Source organism: Panthera pardus, unplaced genomic scaffold (assembly GCF_024362965.1).
Source record: "Panthera pardus isolate Hobbes unplaced genomic scaffold, ASM2436296v1 HiC_scaffold_2, whole genome shotgun sequence".
Lineage (NCBI taxonomy): Eukaryota > Metazoa > Chordata > Mammalia > Carnivora > Felidae > Panthera > Panthera pardus.
Window position 1 is genome coordinate 100,248,469 of NW_026526765.1, and position 15,541 is coordinate 100,264,009.

Genomic DNA, 15,541 nt, shown 5'->3' on the forward strand with positions numbered 1-15,541 from the left:
AGACTCTTTCTTCTTCCTCTCGGACACACATGTAGATTTGTGGAGTTAACGTGGCTGTGTGATCTACTCCTGACAGTGTATTTTAGGCAGAAGTGGTAAGTGCCCCTTCCAGGCCTCACTTATTATAATCTGCTCATGTGTGATTCTCTATGCTTTTCCCTCTTATCGGTAACCTTAAAAATCACATTTGATGATTGCAGGGACACAAGTTGGAAGGTATCTGGGTCACTGAGTTACTACCTGCAGGAGTTCTGTCGGCCAATGAGGAATACTTGTTTTAAAATTGGGGCAAGAGAGAAATTCTCATGAGTGGAGTCACTGTAAGAAGGGGGTGTATCTATTACAGCAACAAGAGTGATCCTGTTATTACATAGAATTCTTTTCTGGGATATTCTTGGTTTCTCCAAGTCCCTCAGGACTAGCGTCCTGCACGGCCCTTACCACTTGTCTTCTCAACCTGAATCCCTTCCCTGATCCCCATCTGAAAGATCAGCCCTGACATCTCCTGTCTCCATGCTAAACTCCCATCTGGCCTGCTGAGGATCTCCTGCCTTTGGATTTCCTCATCACTGGACTGAGCTGCCCTGGAGGAGGTGGCAGCACAGTGCTTCTTTGCCTCCTTTTCAGATGTCCTGCCCCAGCTCACTACCTATAAGCCTGAACTCTCCGGTCAGTGTGTCCCCTCACTCCCTTCATATGTTTCAGTCTTGGCTCTGCCCCTCCCAGACTGCTTCCTTTGACCACTGATAGACACCTCCTCCCCACACTCTAGGCCAGCGGTTCTCAAAGTGTGGCTCCTGGATCCACAGCATCAGCATCACCTTGGGGCTTGGTAGAAATTCAAATTCTCAGGCCCCAACCTCTCTGTGTTCACCAGTTATCGTGTCTAATCAACCCTTAATGGGTTGAGCAAGTGTTGGCTCGGTTTGGGCTATAATGATCCTGGACAACTATTCGTCCTTTTACTGTCTCTGTAGTTTTGCCTTTTCCACAATGATATACAGTTGGAATTATACACTATGTAGCCTTTTCAGAATGCCTTCTTTCACTTAGTAATATGCATATAATATGCAGTTCTTTTTATGGATGGTTCATTTTCTTTTAGCACTAAATAATATTCCATCATCTGGATGTACAACAGCTTATTTGTCCACTTACTTACTGAAGGATATCTTGGTTGCTTTTAAGTTTTAGCAATTATGGATAATGCTGCTATAAACATCTGTGTGCAGGTTTCTTGGCCTTGACAAGCGATTCTTAATCATTTTTCTGAGGCAACGTACATAACAGATGGCATTCGCAATGAGCTATGAGCAGGTGCACAAGATAGGCTCCCTGTAATAGGAAACCCAAAGTAACAAAGGCTTAATAGGGAGAATGTCTTTCTCTCCACCATGATCCAGATCTCTACACCTAGTTCTAGAGTTCAGGGCTGGAATAAAGCTCCACGGCCATCACTAACCCAGAGTCCACCTATCTTTATACTCTACCATCCTGGAGTGTGTTTTCTGTTCTAAAGTCATCTCAGGATGAGGTAGAGATCCAACCAGTGCATTCACAGTGTAGACAACAGGAAGAAAGAATTCAAAGTAAGACCCAAGGGTTCCCTCCCAGTTAAGCCATTTACCTTTAGGTAACCTTTTTGCAAGTCCCAGACACAATTAACTTTCTCTGTCATTAGCCAGAACTTCGTCATGAGGACATACTTAGCTGGAAGAAAGCCTGGGCATCTTGCTACCCCAAGAAAGACAGAAGGAGAAATCAGAAGAAAGCAGCTAGGTCTGTTTCAGCTAGGGTTATTTGGGCATACCTGGTTTGAATGCACTTTTCTTTACTGTGCCTTGTATATATGATATTTTTTTATAAATTGAAGGTTTGTGCTTTGAGCAAGGCTCTCAGTACCATTTTTATGATAGCATTTGCTCACTCGTGTCTCTTTATCACACATTTTGGTAATTCTGACAATATTATAACTTTTTCATTACTATGATACTTGCTATGGTGATCTGTGATGGTACTACCCTGTTTTGAGGTACCATGAGCCATGCCCATAAAAAAATCAATCAAGAAATGTTGTATGTGTTCTGACGGCTCAACCAACTGGCCATTTCCCCATCTCTCTCCCTCTCCCCAAGGCCTCCTAATTCTCTGAGACACAACAATATTGAAATTAAGCCAGGGAATAACCCTAGTGCCCTCTAAGTGTTCAAGTGAAAGGAAGGGTCACATTTCTCTCACTTTAAATCAAAAGCTAGAAATGATTAAGCTCATTGAGGAGGGCATGTCAAAAGCTGAAATAGGCTGAAAGCCAGGCCTCTTGCATGAAACAGTTAACTTGACTGTGAATGCAAAGGTAAAGTTCTTAAAGGAAATGAAAAGTGCTTCTCCAGTCAACACCCAAATAATCAACAGCCTTATTGCTGATACGGAGGAAGTTTTAGTGGTCCAGAGACAAGATCAAACCAGCCACAATATTCCCTTCATCCAAAGCCTAAACCCAGAGCAAAACCCTCACTCTCCTCAATTTTATGATGGCTGACGGAGGTGAGGAAGCCACATAGAGTCTGAAGCTAAAAGAGGTTGATTCATGGCATTGAAGGACAAGATCTGTCTCCGTAACATACAAGTGCAAGGTGAAGCAGCAAGTGCTGAAGCAGAGATGGCAGCCAGGTGTTCAGAAGATCCGGCTGAGACAATTCATGCGGGCGGCTACACTAAACAACAGATTTTTAGACTTTCAATTTCAACAGCTTTTCGTTGGAAGATGTCATCTAGGACTTTCATAGCGACAGAGGAGAAGTCCATGTCTGGCTTTAAAGCTTCATGGGACAGGCTGACTCTCCTATTAGGGGCTAATGCAGCTGGTGACTTTAACCATTCTGAATATCCTCATTTAACCATTGCTCATTTAACCATTCTGAAAATCCTAGGGCTCTTTAAGAATTATGCTGAATTTCCTCTGCCTGCACTCTATACATGGAACAACAATGCCTGGATGACAGCACATCTGTTTAAAGCATGGTTTACTGAATATTTTAAGCCCACTGTTGAGACCTGCTACTTAGACAGAAAGATTCCTTTCAAAACACCCCTGCTTGTTCACAATGCTCCTGTAGCCCAAGGATCAAGGAGTAATTTCAAATTTCAAGTCTCATTATTTTCTTTTTTTTATAAAAAATTTTTTTAACGTTTATTTATTTTTGAGACAGGGAGAGACAGAGCATGAACGGGGGAGGGTCAGAGAGAGAGGGAGACACAGACTCTGAAACAGCCTCCAGGCTCTGAGCTGTCAGCACAGAGCCCGACGCAGGGCTCGAACTCACGGACTGCGAGATCATGACCTGAGCCGAAGTTGGATGCCCAACTGACTGAGCCACCCAGGCGCCCCAAGTCTCATTATTTTCTAAGGCTACAACTGCCATACATAGAGATTCCTCTATGGATCTGATCAAACGCCACTGAAAATCTTCTGGAAGGGATTCACCATTCTAGACGCCATTAAGGACATTTGTGATTCTTGGGAAGAGGTGAAAATATCGGCATTAACAGAAGTTTAGAAGAAGCTGACTCCAGCCCTCATGGACAACTTTGAGAGGTTCAAGACTTCAGGGGAGGAAATAACTGCAGATGGGTGCCAAGAGCGAGATAACTAGAAAGAGAAGTGAAGCCTGAAGATGTGATTGAATTGCTTCAATCTCATGATACAACTTCAATAGATGAGGAGTTGTTTCCTACAAATGTGCAAAGAAAATGCTTTCAGGAAATGGAATCTATTCCAGATGACGATGCTGTGAAGATTGTTGAAATGACAACAAAGGACTTAGAATATGACATAAACTCAGTTGATAAAGCAGGGACAGGATTTGAGAGGAGTGACTCCAATTTTGAAAGAATTTCTACCGTGTGTAAAATGGTATCAAACAACATCACATACTATAGAGAAAACATTCATGAAAGGAAGAATCCACTGATGTAGCAAACTTATTTTGTCTGATTTAACAAATTGCCACAGCCACCCCAGCCTTCAGCAACCACCACCCTAATCAGTCAGCAGCCACCAACATGGAGGCAAGACCCCCCGCCATCAGCAAAAACATTGCAAGTTGCTGAATGCTCACATGATGGTTAGCATTTTTTAGCAATCAAGTATTTTTTAAAGTATACATTGGTTTTTTTAGACATAATTCCACACACTTAAGAGACAACAGTGGAGTGTAAGCATAACTTTTATATGCACTGAGAAACCAAGAAAATCATTTGACTCGCTTTACTGCCATATTTGCTTTATTGCAGTGGTCTGGAACCAAACCCACAATATCTCCAAGATATGCTTGTATATATATATCTAATACCAAAGTACTAACACTAACTCCTTCTCTTTCTCTTTCCCTCAGGTAAGTAGATGAACCTGAGAGGGCCAACCTTGAATCTGCTGTAGTTGATAGTTTAAAAATAAACCGTTTGCAAACTTGGGGGCTTTGTGCCATTTTGTGGATGTACTTCAAAACCCACTGGAATTTATCAAGGTGTTCCGACATGAAGACCGAGAACACATTAAGTCTATATAAAGTAGGCACCTGGGTCTATAAAAAGAAAGAATGGGCTGGAATATATATTAAAAAAAGTAGTGACAGGATGGATTTTATAGCTAGACATGTATCTTTTGTATGAAAAGAAATGATAATTACTTGGAGGCTTCTCCTAGGAATGTCAGCAATATGGTTGTGGTGGTTGTAATAGAGAATCTCTAGCTAAATACACTTGGTTTTGGAGGCTCTCCCATGTATGGAATGGCACCAAATGTGGAAGCTGATTACTTCAGTAACCCACACCAGACCAACCTCCTGGAATTGATGCCTTTGGGTCATCTCCCCCGCCCTTGAGTCTGGGCTGCCCTGTGACCACTTTAACCAGAAGTGAAACTGTGCCAGTGGCCTAACTAGTTTTAAGAAGGCCTGGACGTTTCTATTTTTGCTCCTTGAATATCCTGAGCTGCCATGTGAGAATTCTGGCTACACTGCTAGAGAAACCACGTGGGGAGATTCAGAGAAGAGGCCACACGGAGAATGAAAAGCCCTGGGACTACATGAACAGGGACAGTGAGTCCAGGAGTCCCAGCCTCCAGCACAGTCCAGACCTTAGCTCCCTGCCAGCTGAATGCAGCTGCATGGTGATCACCTGTAAGCCCATATTTGAATAATTATGAGAAATAAAATGGTTGTTGGTTTAAGTCACTATGTTTTGGGTTGGTATGTAGCAATAAGTGACTAAAACACCATCATATCCCCAACATATCTACGGGCTTGAGGTGGAACCCTGGCCGATGTGGCTGCCACAGCCTGTGCCCAATTGTCACGGCTGCCCAAACAGCCACAACTGACCCTACTACCACAGCCAAGGGAGTCCGTGCCCTGTGGACTCTTGCAACCTCCCACCAGGACCATTCCATAACTCCACAGCCCTGAAATTCCCCCTCTTCCAGGTCCCTCCTCCTGACTCGGTCAGGCCAACTGGAAGCATTTCTGACAGGAGCACCCCTACCCTTCCTCCTCAGCCAGTTTCCCAAAAGGAATTCATGCCACCTCATCTTTGGAACCCCAACGGACAAGCCAGTCCACTGTGTGTTTGTGCATGCATGCATCGGGGACTCTTAACTGCAAATGGATCAAGTCTTATTCTAGAACTGTGGCCAGAAAAATGAGTTCCTGGCATCTCCAGTTGGAATCTGGAACAGATTTTCCCATAAAAAGCAGTATTATAGGTGATTTTAGGTTCTGTGGTACTATCAGAACTACAGTGCAGCTATATTGCTGGTTAAATCGATATTGAGGAGCTGCCCTGGGAACATAATTACCTTTTACAACACTGTCCTAATGAGAAACAAGATCCAAATGACGGCCTTAAGAATGAGTTTTTGGAAGCAACCTGATTTTAAGTTGGAAACTTTCATTCTATATTGAGCACCAATTATATAGTAGATGCTGTGGAGTAAGGAGGAGGAAAAAATAATACGTGACCGCTTTCCAAGAAGTTATAGTTTGTTTCGGAGATTTAACACATGAGAAACAACCAGCAAAGCCCTCTAAAAGCCATCCCAAACTTAGTGAGACAGACCAGTAAGTAAGTGCCTCTCAAGGTTGCAAAACTAAACCCGCAAGTTTTCTTTCCTGTTGGTTGTTTACATCGGCTTCCAGACACCTGTTTCCAGAGGTCTTGTGGACACATGCTGTTCATAATTGCTCACAAGCTGTTTCCTGTGAACAGGAAAGGGGTAGGCAGGTATAGGGGGCAACTGTATTCAGCTGGCTACTTGGTAATGAAAGTAGGTGGATTCTGGAGCTTAGAAGAAGCTGGTGGCTGCATAGAAACCCAGGGCTCCTTACCATTGGCCTCATAAAGGGCCACCAAAGAGACCCCACCACTGTGCTTCTCAATGTGTGGTCTGGGAACACCTTTGTTGGAGTCACCGGGGCGGGGTTGGGGGGGGGGTCACTTACTAAAAATGCTGATTCTCTGACCACAACCCAGATCTTGCCATGAGGCTTGGGAACCTACATGATTGATAAACTCCCTAGTTGGTTCTTATGCTGATGCAGGTTTGCCACTGCTGTTCCAAAGAAAGCCACCCTAGAGATGCAAGAGTCTCGTGAAGATACTCAGGAGTATTTTCCCCTGGAAAATTATGGGGGATCTGGCCACAGTTCTGAGCCCCTTACATACTCCACTTTGGTAAACTTGTGGAGGCCAGCCAAGCTTCTAGAAGAAAACAAACATGTTCAAACTGCTGGGAATGGAATGAGGGCTTTTGCACACTCTCCTAGCACTTTTTGGCTCTATTTCCATTCCAGGCACAGCACTGTGCATACCCTGCGAACATCTCTAAGGCACGTGTTCTGAAACCCAGCGTCTGTTTTAAGAAAAATGAGGTTTTCAAGCAGGACCTCTTTGGAGTGGTACGGTGCCAAGTGAGATAGGGCCTCCCAGGTAGACTCTATCACGTGGAAATATATGAGTGACTTTCCCTGGGACCAGAAAATGTACTTTGAATAAGATTACAGAACTCATACAAGAACATGGTGCACTCCTTGCTTGGGTCTCTTGCCATCAAGACCATCCTGCTGCCCTCCGTGACATTTGGGCTCCTTATCATTGACCTGAAGTCACTTAAATGCAAGTACCACGGCGTATTGGACATTGTTTTTAATTATTCTGGGTGAGATCATTTCAGAAATGATATTGAGAGCGAGGGCCACATGCCCATGTGGCAGGATAATGTTGAGGTGACAGTGGTTATGCCTGGCTCCCAACATTTACCCACCCATGCATGTTGTGTCTGTCACCTCCGGGAAGGGATACTGCTGCCCAGGCAAGGACGACAAAGGTGCAGACTCTTGGCTTCTCCCTTGTATAAGCCTAGGCCCAGGACTTAAACAGAAGCTTTGGATAAATATGTAATTAGAGCTATTTTCCATTCCCTCCAGTACTATCCCTTACCCCCGGACTAGGGAAAGTTGCTCAGACTGAAACAAGGAAGATATCAATCCAGTCGAGTCCCTTCCCCACCACTGGTCAAATCCCAGCTGAGTTTGACAATCTCCATGAACATGGGACCTGGGTCCTGGGGCCTGCTAAAGCCTAGGGAACACAAAGCAAGTAATGAAGGGCCTTGAGCAGCCCCTAGAATCTTGTTAGGCCTCCAAAGAACAGCCAAGTATGTCCAGGGGCAGGAAATGGCTAAGAAATGAACTTTTGGATGGGTGTCATGCATTTGGATGTGACAACACACATCTCAGAGAATGTCAACCTGGGAAGATGTCTCCATCTCCCTTCTCCCTCCTCCAGTGCCTTAGAAGCGTAGCCACCTGGGACTTAGACACAGTCCTCGGAAGGTGGACAGGAAACCTGAGTTGACTGAGATTTGGGTTTTACCACTCACTGGAATGAGCTCAAAATGGAAATGAAGCTCAGACAGGTGCAATACGAACTCATCTTTCCCACCCATCTACATTTCTGTGTATTACTAGCTTTAGAAAACGACTAAATGGCACATAGGTGATGCTACAATACTCCTCATGTAGTTGGAGCCAACGTGCTGAGGTAGGAAAACCCATCAGCCTGAGGTCCGTTCAGAGCCCTAACCTGCCCCCTTGGTTCTTAGAGGAATCCAGAGAAGGAGCCAGGACTGTGCCTCTCACTCTGGATGATTCAACATCTGGTGGCATGGCTGATTAGCCGCAGAACTTTAGAGGAGGTGAACTGTTGTATACCTTCTCCCCACCTGAAAGGGACTCCTGGAACCCGGCTAACGGGAAGAGGGAATGACCCCATCCTACACAGAGTGTGCTTCCATCATTGCCGGAAAAGCAGCATGAAAGGCCTTTCAAAGTAGAAAACATTGTAAATATGCTATCAAGGGACTCACTGAAGCCTGACGTGGTAATCTTAGGGTTCCAAAGCTATTCCCCCAATTAAAGCCTTGGATTTCCTACTGAGATTCAAGGTTTTGATCGCGACGTTCACACTGACTCAAAGGTCTAAATATGCACCGTGTTAAACCACAGGCTGACCAGACGTGAATGCTCGAAGACTCCTCATGTATGTATCAAAATTATGGTTGCATTATAGTTTCAGGACAGGACTACAAAGCTGTGTGCTCTGCTGGCATTTTCCCTCTTTTCCCCTCTGTTTTCTTATTTGTGCGCTTCTCATTTTAACTTAACATAATTATTTCTCCCTCCTCCTACTCATTACTTCCTTTCCCTTCTCTTCTATTTTACTTTTCCTCTTAATTCTGTTCTTCAACTCCCCCCTATATTTCTTTTATTTAAAAGTGTATTTATATTTTCTCCTGTCCTTCCCTTTTTGTCCATTCTTTTATTTATTCATTTTGACAGAGAGAGAGAAAGACAGCGTGAGCGGGAGAGGGGCAGAGAGAGGGAGAGAAAGAATCCCAATTAAATTTCGCACTGTCAGCACAGAGCCTGACTCGGAGCTCAAAGACACGAACCACAAGATCATGACCTGAGCTGAAATTAAGAGCTGGATGCTTAACTGAGCCACCAGACACCATTTTTTTTTTTGTCTTTTCTTAAACCTATAATCCTTAAACCTATAAACTCAACAATAATTAGCATCTACTGAGTACTTATTAAATGCCATGCCTCCTTATATCCTATAACACACATATCTAAGATCTCCTCTTTGCCTGAATCTATCAAATCCTTCCCCTGTAAAGGGTGTGTCTGTCAGGCACCACGTAGACCCCAGATTCCCCTCCTCCTACCAGCTATCTATCTAGGGAACATGCTCAAGTCTCCATGTTATTTCTTTTTAAAATGTTTTATTTTATTTATCTATTTATTTATTTATTGAGAGAGAGAGAGAAAGAGAGAGCAAACCAGGGAGTGGCAGAGAGAGGGAGAGGTAGAGAGAAATCCCAAGCAGGCTCCGCACTGTCAGCACAGAGCTGGATGCAAGGCTTGAACTCAAGAACTGTGAGATCACGACCTGAGCTGAAACCAAGATTGGACGCTTAACCAACCAAGCCACCCAAGTGCCCTATCAAATGCTCCAATTTTCACATCATGCGTTGGGCCAGTAAGCTTCCTTTCTTCCCATGCCATGACAGTTCAGTCAGAGCCCATATTTGCTTCCAACGGTCAGAATGTTCCCACAATGGCCTTCTGACGTTTCTTCTCTCTTCTGTGTGTAACTCTGTGTGTGTGTGTGTGTGTGTGTGTGTGTGTGTGTGTGTGTGTGGTAGAGTGCACCAGTTCCCATTTTTTTCCGAAAACTTTCTTTGAAAAACAAACAAAAAACGAAGCACTTTCATCCTGGCTAAGTCTATCAATACTGAACAACCTCAGTGGGCCCTTCATTCTATTTCACCCTCATCCTATCCCTACTCCTGCTCTCCCAGACAACACCCAATGGTGCCATGCTCACTCTCAGTTGATGATCTTGCTTCCTAAGTGACCCGGCACAGGGAGGCAAGCAGAATAGAACTGCTGACACTCTCAACACAACATCCACCCACCTACCTCTGTCTGACCCTTGGAACCCTCCCTCCCACGGGGCACTGTGGGGAAGAAAGTATTCTCTGGCTGGGCTTACCCCTTCCCTGGGCACTTCTTTCCATTTTCCCCACCTACCCAGAGACATTGCTTCTCCGAATCTCCCCTGTTTCCTGACTAGGGAGAACTCTGTCTTCCACCTCTGTATTGGATTGGTTCCAATGCCACAAAAATAAAGCATTCTAGCTTCCTTATTAAAAAAGCAAAAAAGCACTATCTACCCTCTAGATAGTGCCCATTTCTTTCCTGATCTTTGAGGCAAAACCTACTCTCACGGTCTGTACTCGCTCCACCCTAACCCTCCCTTTAATACCATGGAATCATCCAGTCAGGCTTGTTTCTACCCACAATTCCATCAAAATCACTTACCTGCAGACAATGCAAATGGCCTTACATTGTTCACCACACTGGACAGCGTTCACGAGCATGTGACGCCACGGGTCGCTCTCTTTTGCACACATTACTGGCTTGGTTTCCAACAGGCAGCAGGCTCTGGTTTTCCTCCTTCTTTCTGGTTGGTTCTGGTCAGATTTCTCCTATCTCCATAATTTCTAAACCACTGTTTTTCAACACTTAGCAGGCAAAACAATCACCTGGAGGGCAATCACCCTTGTTATGAAGGGCCCCACCCCAGGAGTTTCTGGTTCAGTAGGTATGGGCAGGCCCAAGAATTTGCATAGCAGATTCTCAGGTTGCTGTTGATCCATAGTGGCAGTGCCTAAGCTCTTCTATCATTATTCACTTCAGTGATGATATTATGTTCTTCCAGTTTCAATATTTCTACATGCTGAAAACTCCCAAATTTGTATTTCCAGTCTTGACCTCGCCCCTGACCTCCAGAGTCACATATCCACCTGTCTGATATACCTCCTGGTTTGGATGGCTGATAAGCAACACTACCTTAATATGACCAACCTGAGCTCCTGAGAGTCTCTCCCAGACCCTGCCCCTTCCGTGGCTCTCTCCTCAGTCAGCAGCAACTTCAATCTTCTAATTGCTCAAGTCAAAAACCTGGGAGTCATTCAGGATTTCTCTCTGCTTTTACACTCCACTCAATCCTTCAAATAACCATATTAGCTTTCAAGTAAAAATATATCTAGAATTCAGCCAGTTCTCACCAACTCCAGTGCTGCCACCTTGATCCAAGCCAGCACGATCTCCTTACTGGATTAATATAATCACTTCTTAATTGGTCTTTCCTCTTCCACATTCTTTACAATCTATTCTTAATAAAGCAATTAGAACGATCTGGCTGGCCCCAAACCCTGTGGCTCCAGTACAGCATCATCTAATGGCGCTCCTGGGATGAGAGGAGGTGCTTTCTGGTGCCATCGCTACTGGAAACATTTCTATGGCATGGCTTAAGCTTTTCGAAACTCCATTTGTATATAGTGGTTTTTTGTTATTTTCTTAAATTTATAGCAAGCAACTGCTACGTAATTAATGTATTAGTTATAAGGCAACAAACTCTACTGTAAAAGGACCAGCAAAGCATAATTCCTATGTCATAGCAGTTGTACTTAGAAAATATGTTAGGCTAGCCTTCAAGTGCAATCTCCTTACTATCATCAAATTTGAACTTGGGTCTAGTAGTTAAGAGTGTGGGCTCTAAAGATGGAATGGAGGGCTCATATATTTGCTCTCCTATTACCGTAAGCAAGTCACCCTTAACTCTCGTCATCTGGTTGTAAGGTTGTGAATTAATATACAGGATGGAGAACAGTACCTAGCACATAACTGGCAGTGTTCCATTACAGTTAGGATGGCTAGCTACTGTTTACTTCAGAATACTGAGACACAAAAACTAAAGGGGCCCTATGAAAAAGGGTGTTCACTCCTTTTCAAAATGGCGTTCACTCCTTTTCCTGCTTCTATTCTTGCTAGGACCTGACACACATCTTATAGAAGAGAGAATGTCTGTCCTCCTTGTAAAGGTCAAGAAGTTAATGATTTCTTTGGAGTCTTCCAGCACAATCAATAACATTATAACATCGATAAGGGGCAAGTGGGTAAAGGTCATCATGAATATTTTCCAAGACACTTGACTCATCAAGACCCCTGACTCCAGGGCAGAAGTCACTTACAGAGAGGATTGTGGAAAACCACAATCCCCAGTAAAAACCCCAGACCCCAAGCAAAGACAAGACTCACTCTCTTTTCCTTTCTGAGTCTCTCACTCTGTATCTGCGTTCTATGTCTTTAGTAAACTCTGATCTCACTTCCTCTCAGCTTGTGTTTGAGGTCTATCCTACATGAAGCCAAGAACCCTCTTGGCTGGTCCTCTGGGACCCTCTCTGGGTCCTCAGACCCAGCCAGCCTGCACCAATATTGCCCAATGTCTTGTGTATCTTTTAAAACTCACTGTTTGGCAGACCAGATTTTTTAGGCATAAGAGAGAATTTTAGTTGAATTTAGCCGTGGAAATGTTAACTGTCTCAAAAGAGGGAGCTTACAGGCCAGAAAATTATTTTTAAATGAATTATTGGGTAGGAAACAACCAGCATTCTCTCCCATGTGATACCCTTTCCTATGTATTGTCAAAGGAAGATTCTTCGTGTTTCACACATTTTCTTCTCTGATAGCTCCTCTTATGCCTGCCTGGCATACAATGGATATGCATCTGTATGCACAGACAGGAGGGATCTACTTTCAAATGGGTTCTGCTGCTTAGACAATGCACGTGAAAGCATAACTCACTTACACAGGGTTATGGAAAGCCTGACTCCTTCAAGGTCAGCCCTCAGAGTCCTTTGATGGTGCACGGCTAGCCCTTCACCTGGGCTGACTTCGCCTATAGCAAAAGTTTGATTGACACTTACTGCCAAGGTGGTTGTTAGCAAAGCATATGTTTGTTCTATAGCCCAGTAGTTGAAAGCTACTTTGCCCAGGATGCCAAATAAAGCTGCAGATACTAACAGGAGGACACACAAAAAAGGCTTTGCTCAATCTCTTGATTTACTAGACCTTTATCTTATCACTATTTTTCAAGAGTGAGCAGAGATTGAACTGAAATGAACAGCCAACTTTGGAAAACTCATTTTTCTCTACCTCAAGTTTATGTTACTTCTCTGGCATTTCCAAACCATACTAAAAAATTGCGGGACCTCACTGACTGGTTGCCGGGTCAGTGTGAAGCCATTCACTCAGTGTTGGGAGTAATCAACCACCCTCTGGGAAGCAGAGTCCCCCAATCCTTCTAGGACTGATGCTTCTTTTTCTCATTGCTTTCCTAGACACCAACATCCATAACTATATGCATGCCTGAAATGTGCAATGTATATTCTATTCCATATAGACCACCTACTTAATAATATTACTATTAATAATGGTAGTACTATTTATTGGCTCCTGACTCTGCCTCAGACCTTATGCCAAGGGCTGGCTTCATGGGCATGTCACTAAGTGCAGTTGTACAGAGTCCCGTAATCAGAAGAGTTCTGAGGGTTTAATGATTGCTGAGTTTTTAATAATTTTATCTTTGAATTTTCATTTTGTAAGTGAAGTCCAATGAGATAAAGGAACACACACCAGGACCTTATAGACTCAACTCAAACATTTTCCTGCTGCCTACCATCTCCCTGTCTCCCCATTGATTGGTTCTAAGCCACCCACTCCTCTGCTCCCTAGTGCCCAGGACACTGCCCAGCCTCTCTATCCCCGTATCACAACCGCTGAGACATCCACCCCTGGCATAAAGAGTAGGCTCAAGTGCAAGTGCCTCATGATGCCTTGGAAAGGGGCATGCCACCCTGGCTGGCAGCCCTGTGAACATTCATCAGGTGACTCTGTTAGGGAGAGTTTCTTGCCCACCCTGATCTAATTACTAACTGAGTCTCTTAGAAGAGTTTGCAATTCTTTTTAGGGATCACCTGTCTGCCATGGGTTGGATAGTAGGTCCATGAGAAGGAGAGATTCCTGGTCTAATTTCCATACCTCCAGGTGACAGCTTACAGGAAGGGCATCCAGGCATCCAGTGGGCCACGTGCAGGTACCAGGTCATAGAAAGGGGTTCATGGATATCTGTAAGAGCCTATAGTCACCCAGGATGTATCCTATGCTCAGAACCACAGAAGAAAGGAAAAAATGTTGTATTTTAGTATCTTTAGTGGTAATTTTTCCTGTTTTTTGAACAAGGGAGCCTGCATTTTCATTTTGCATTGAGCCTTGCAAATTATGTGGCCAGTCCTGCTCCTTTTAATTTAATGTGACTTGTGGTCACAAAGCCACCAGTGATGGAGGTTGTATTTTTCTTATTATTTTATTCTCATCATGATAAGTGTACCCATTTATCCTCACCCTCTATACCCCCCAGCCCCCCACTCACCTCCCCTCCAGTAACTATCAGTTTGTTCTCTATGGCTAAGAGTCTGATTCTTGGCTTGTCTCTCTCTCTCTCTTTTTTCTTTTCCTTTGCTCGTTTATTTCTTAAATTCCACATGAGTGCAATCATGGCATTTGTCTTCCTCTGACTGACTGGTTTTGCTTAGTGTTACACTCTCTAGCTTGATCCACGTTGTTGCAAATGGCAAGATTTCATTTCTTTTGTTTGTTTTGAATGTTTATTTATTTTTGAGAGAGAGAGAGTGAGCATGAGGAGGGAGAGGCAGAGAGAGAGAGAGAAAGAGAGAGAGAAAGAGAGAGAGAGAGAGAGAGAGAGAGAGAGAGAGAGAAACACAGAATCTGAAGCAGGCTCTAGGCTGTGAGTTGTCAGCCCAGAGCCCAACATGGGGCTCAACCCCACAAACTGTGACATCATGACCTGAGCTGAACTCAGACGCTCAACTAACTGAGCCACCCAGGTGTCCCAAGATTTCATTCTTTTTATTGTTCAATAATAATGTGATGGAGGTGGTATAATAAACCCACACAGGCCCACTAAGAACTGCTGTTAACTATGCCACCCTCTTCTCAAGCCATGGCCCAATGGTTTGCACAGTTTTCTTCTCAATTGTCTTAACCCTGACCCTTTGTAAGGCTTGAAGTGTCTTCTCATTTTTATGCATCATAAAATCTATTCATATGTCATTTGTAAGTGGAGATTGATAAAAGTGACCATTTGGCAAGGTGGGGAAAGGAATACAATGGCATTTAAGCCATAGGAATAGATGAGAATAATCAAAAAGGTACCATGATGTTCCAAAAGCAAGAAAGCTGCTTGGAAGTTGTGGCTCTTTCAAATTGCACCCAAGTGCATTGCCAACTGTCAGAAGCACTGCTTGAGCAGATGGGCAGGTGCAAAGTCATGATGATGAGGAACACAACGGCAATACTGTGCCAGGCACAGTTTTCTCTCAAGGTGTCCTATTCATCTGATAGATAGCTAAGCCTTTTTATTAAGCATCTTAGAGTCTTCCTAATCTATTTAAAGCATTCAGATTTTACATTTCTGAACAGATGGCAAAAATGGAGTAAATGTGAATGTTGTCGGGTATGTGGGGAAGCAGGATGTGGGTGATGAAGCCAAGGAG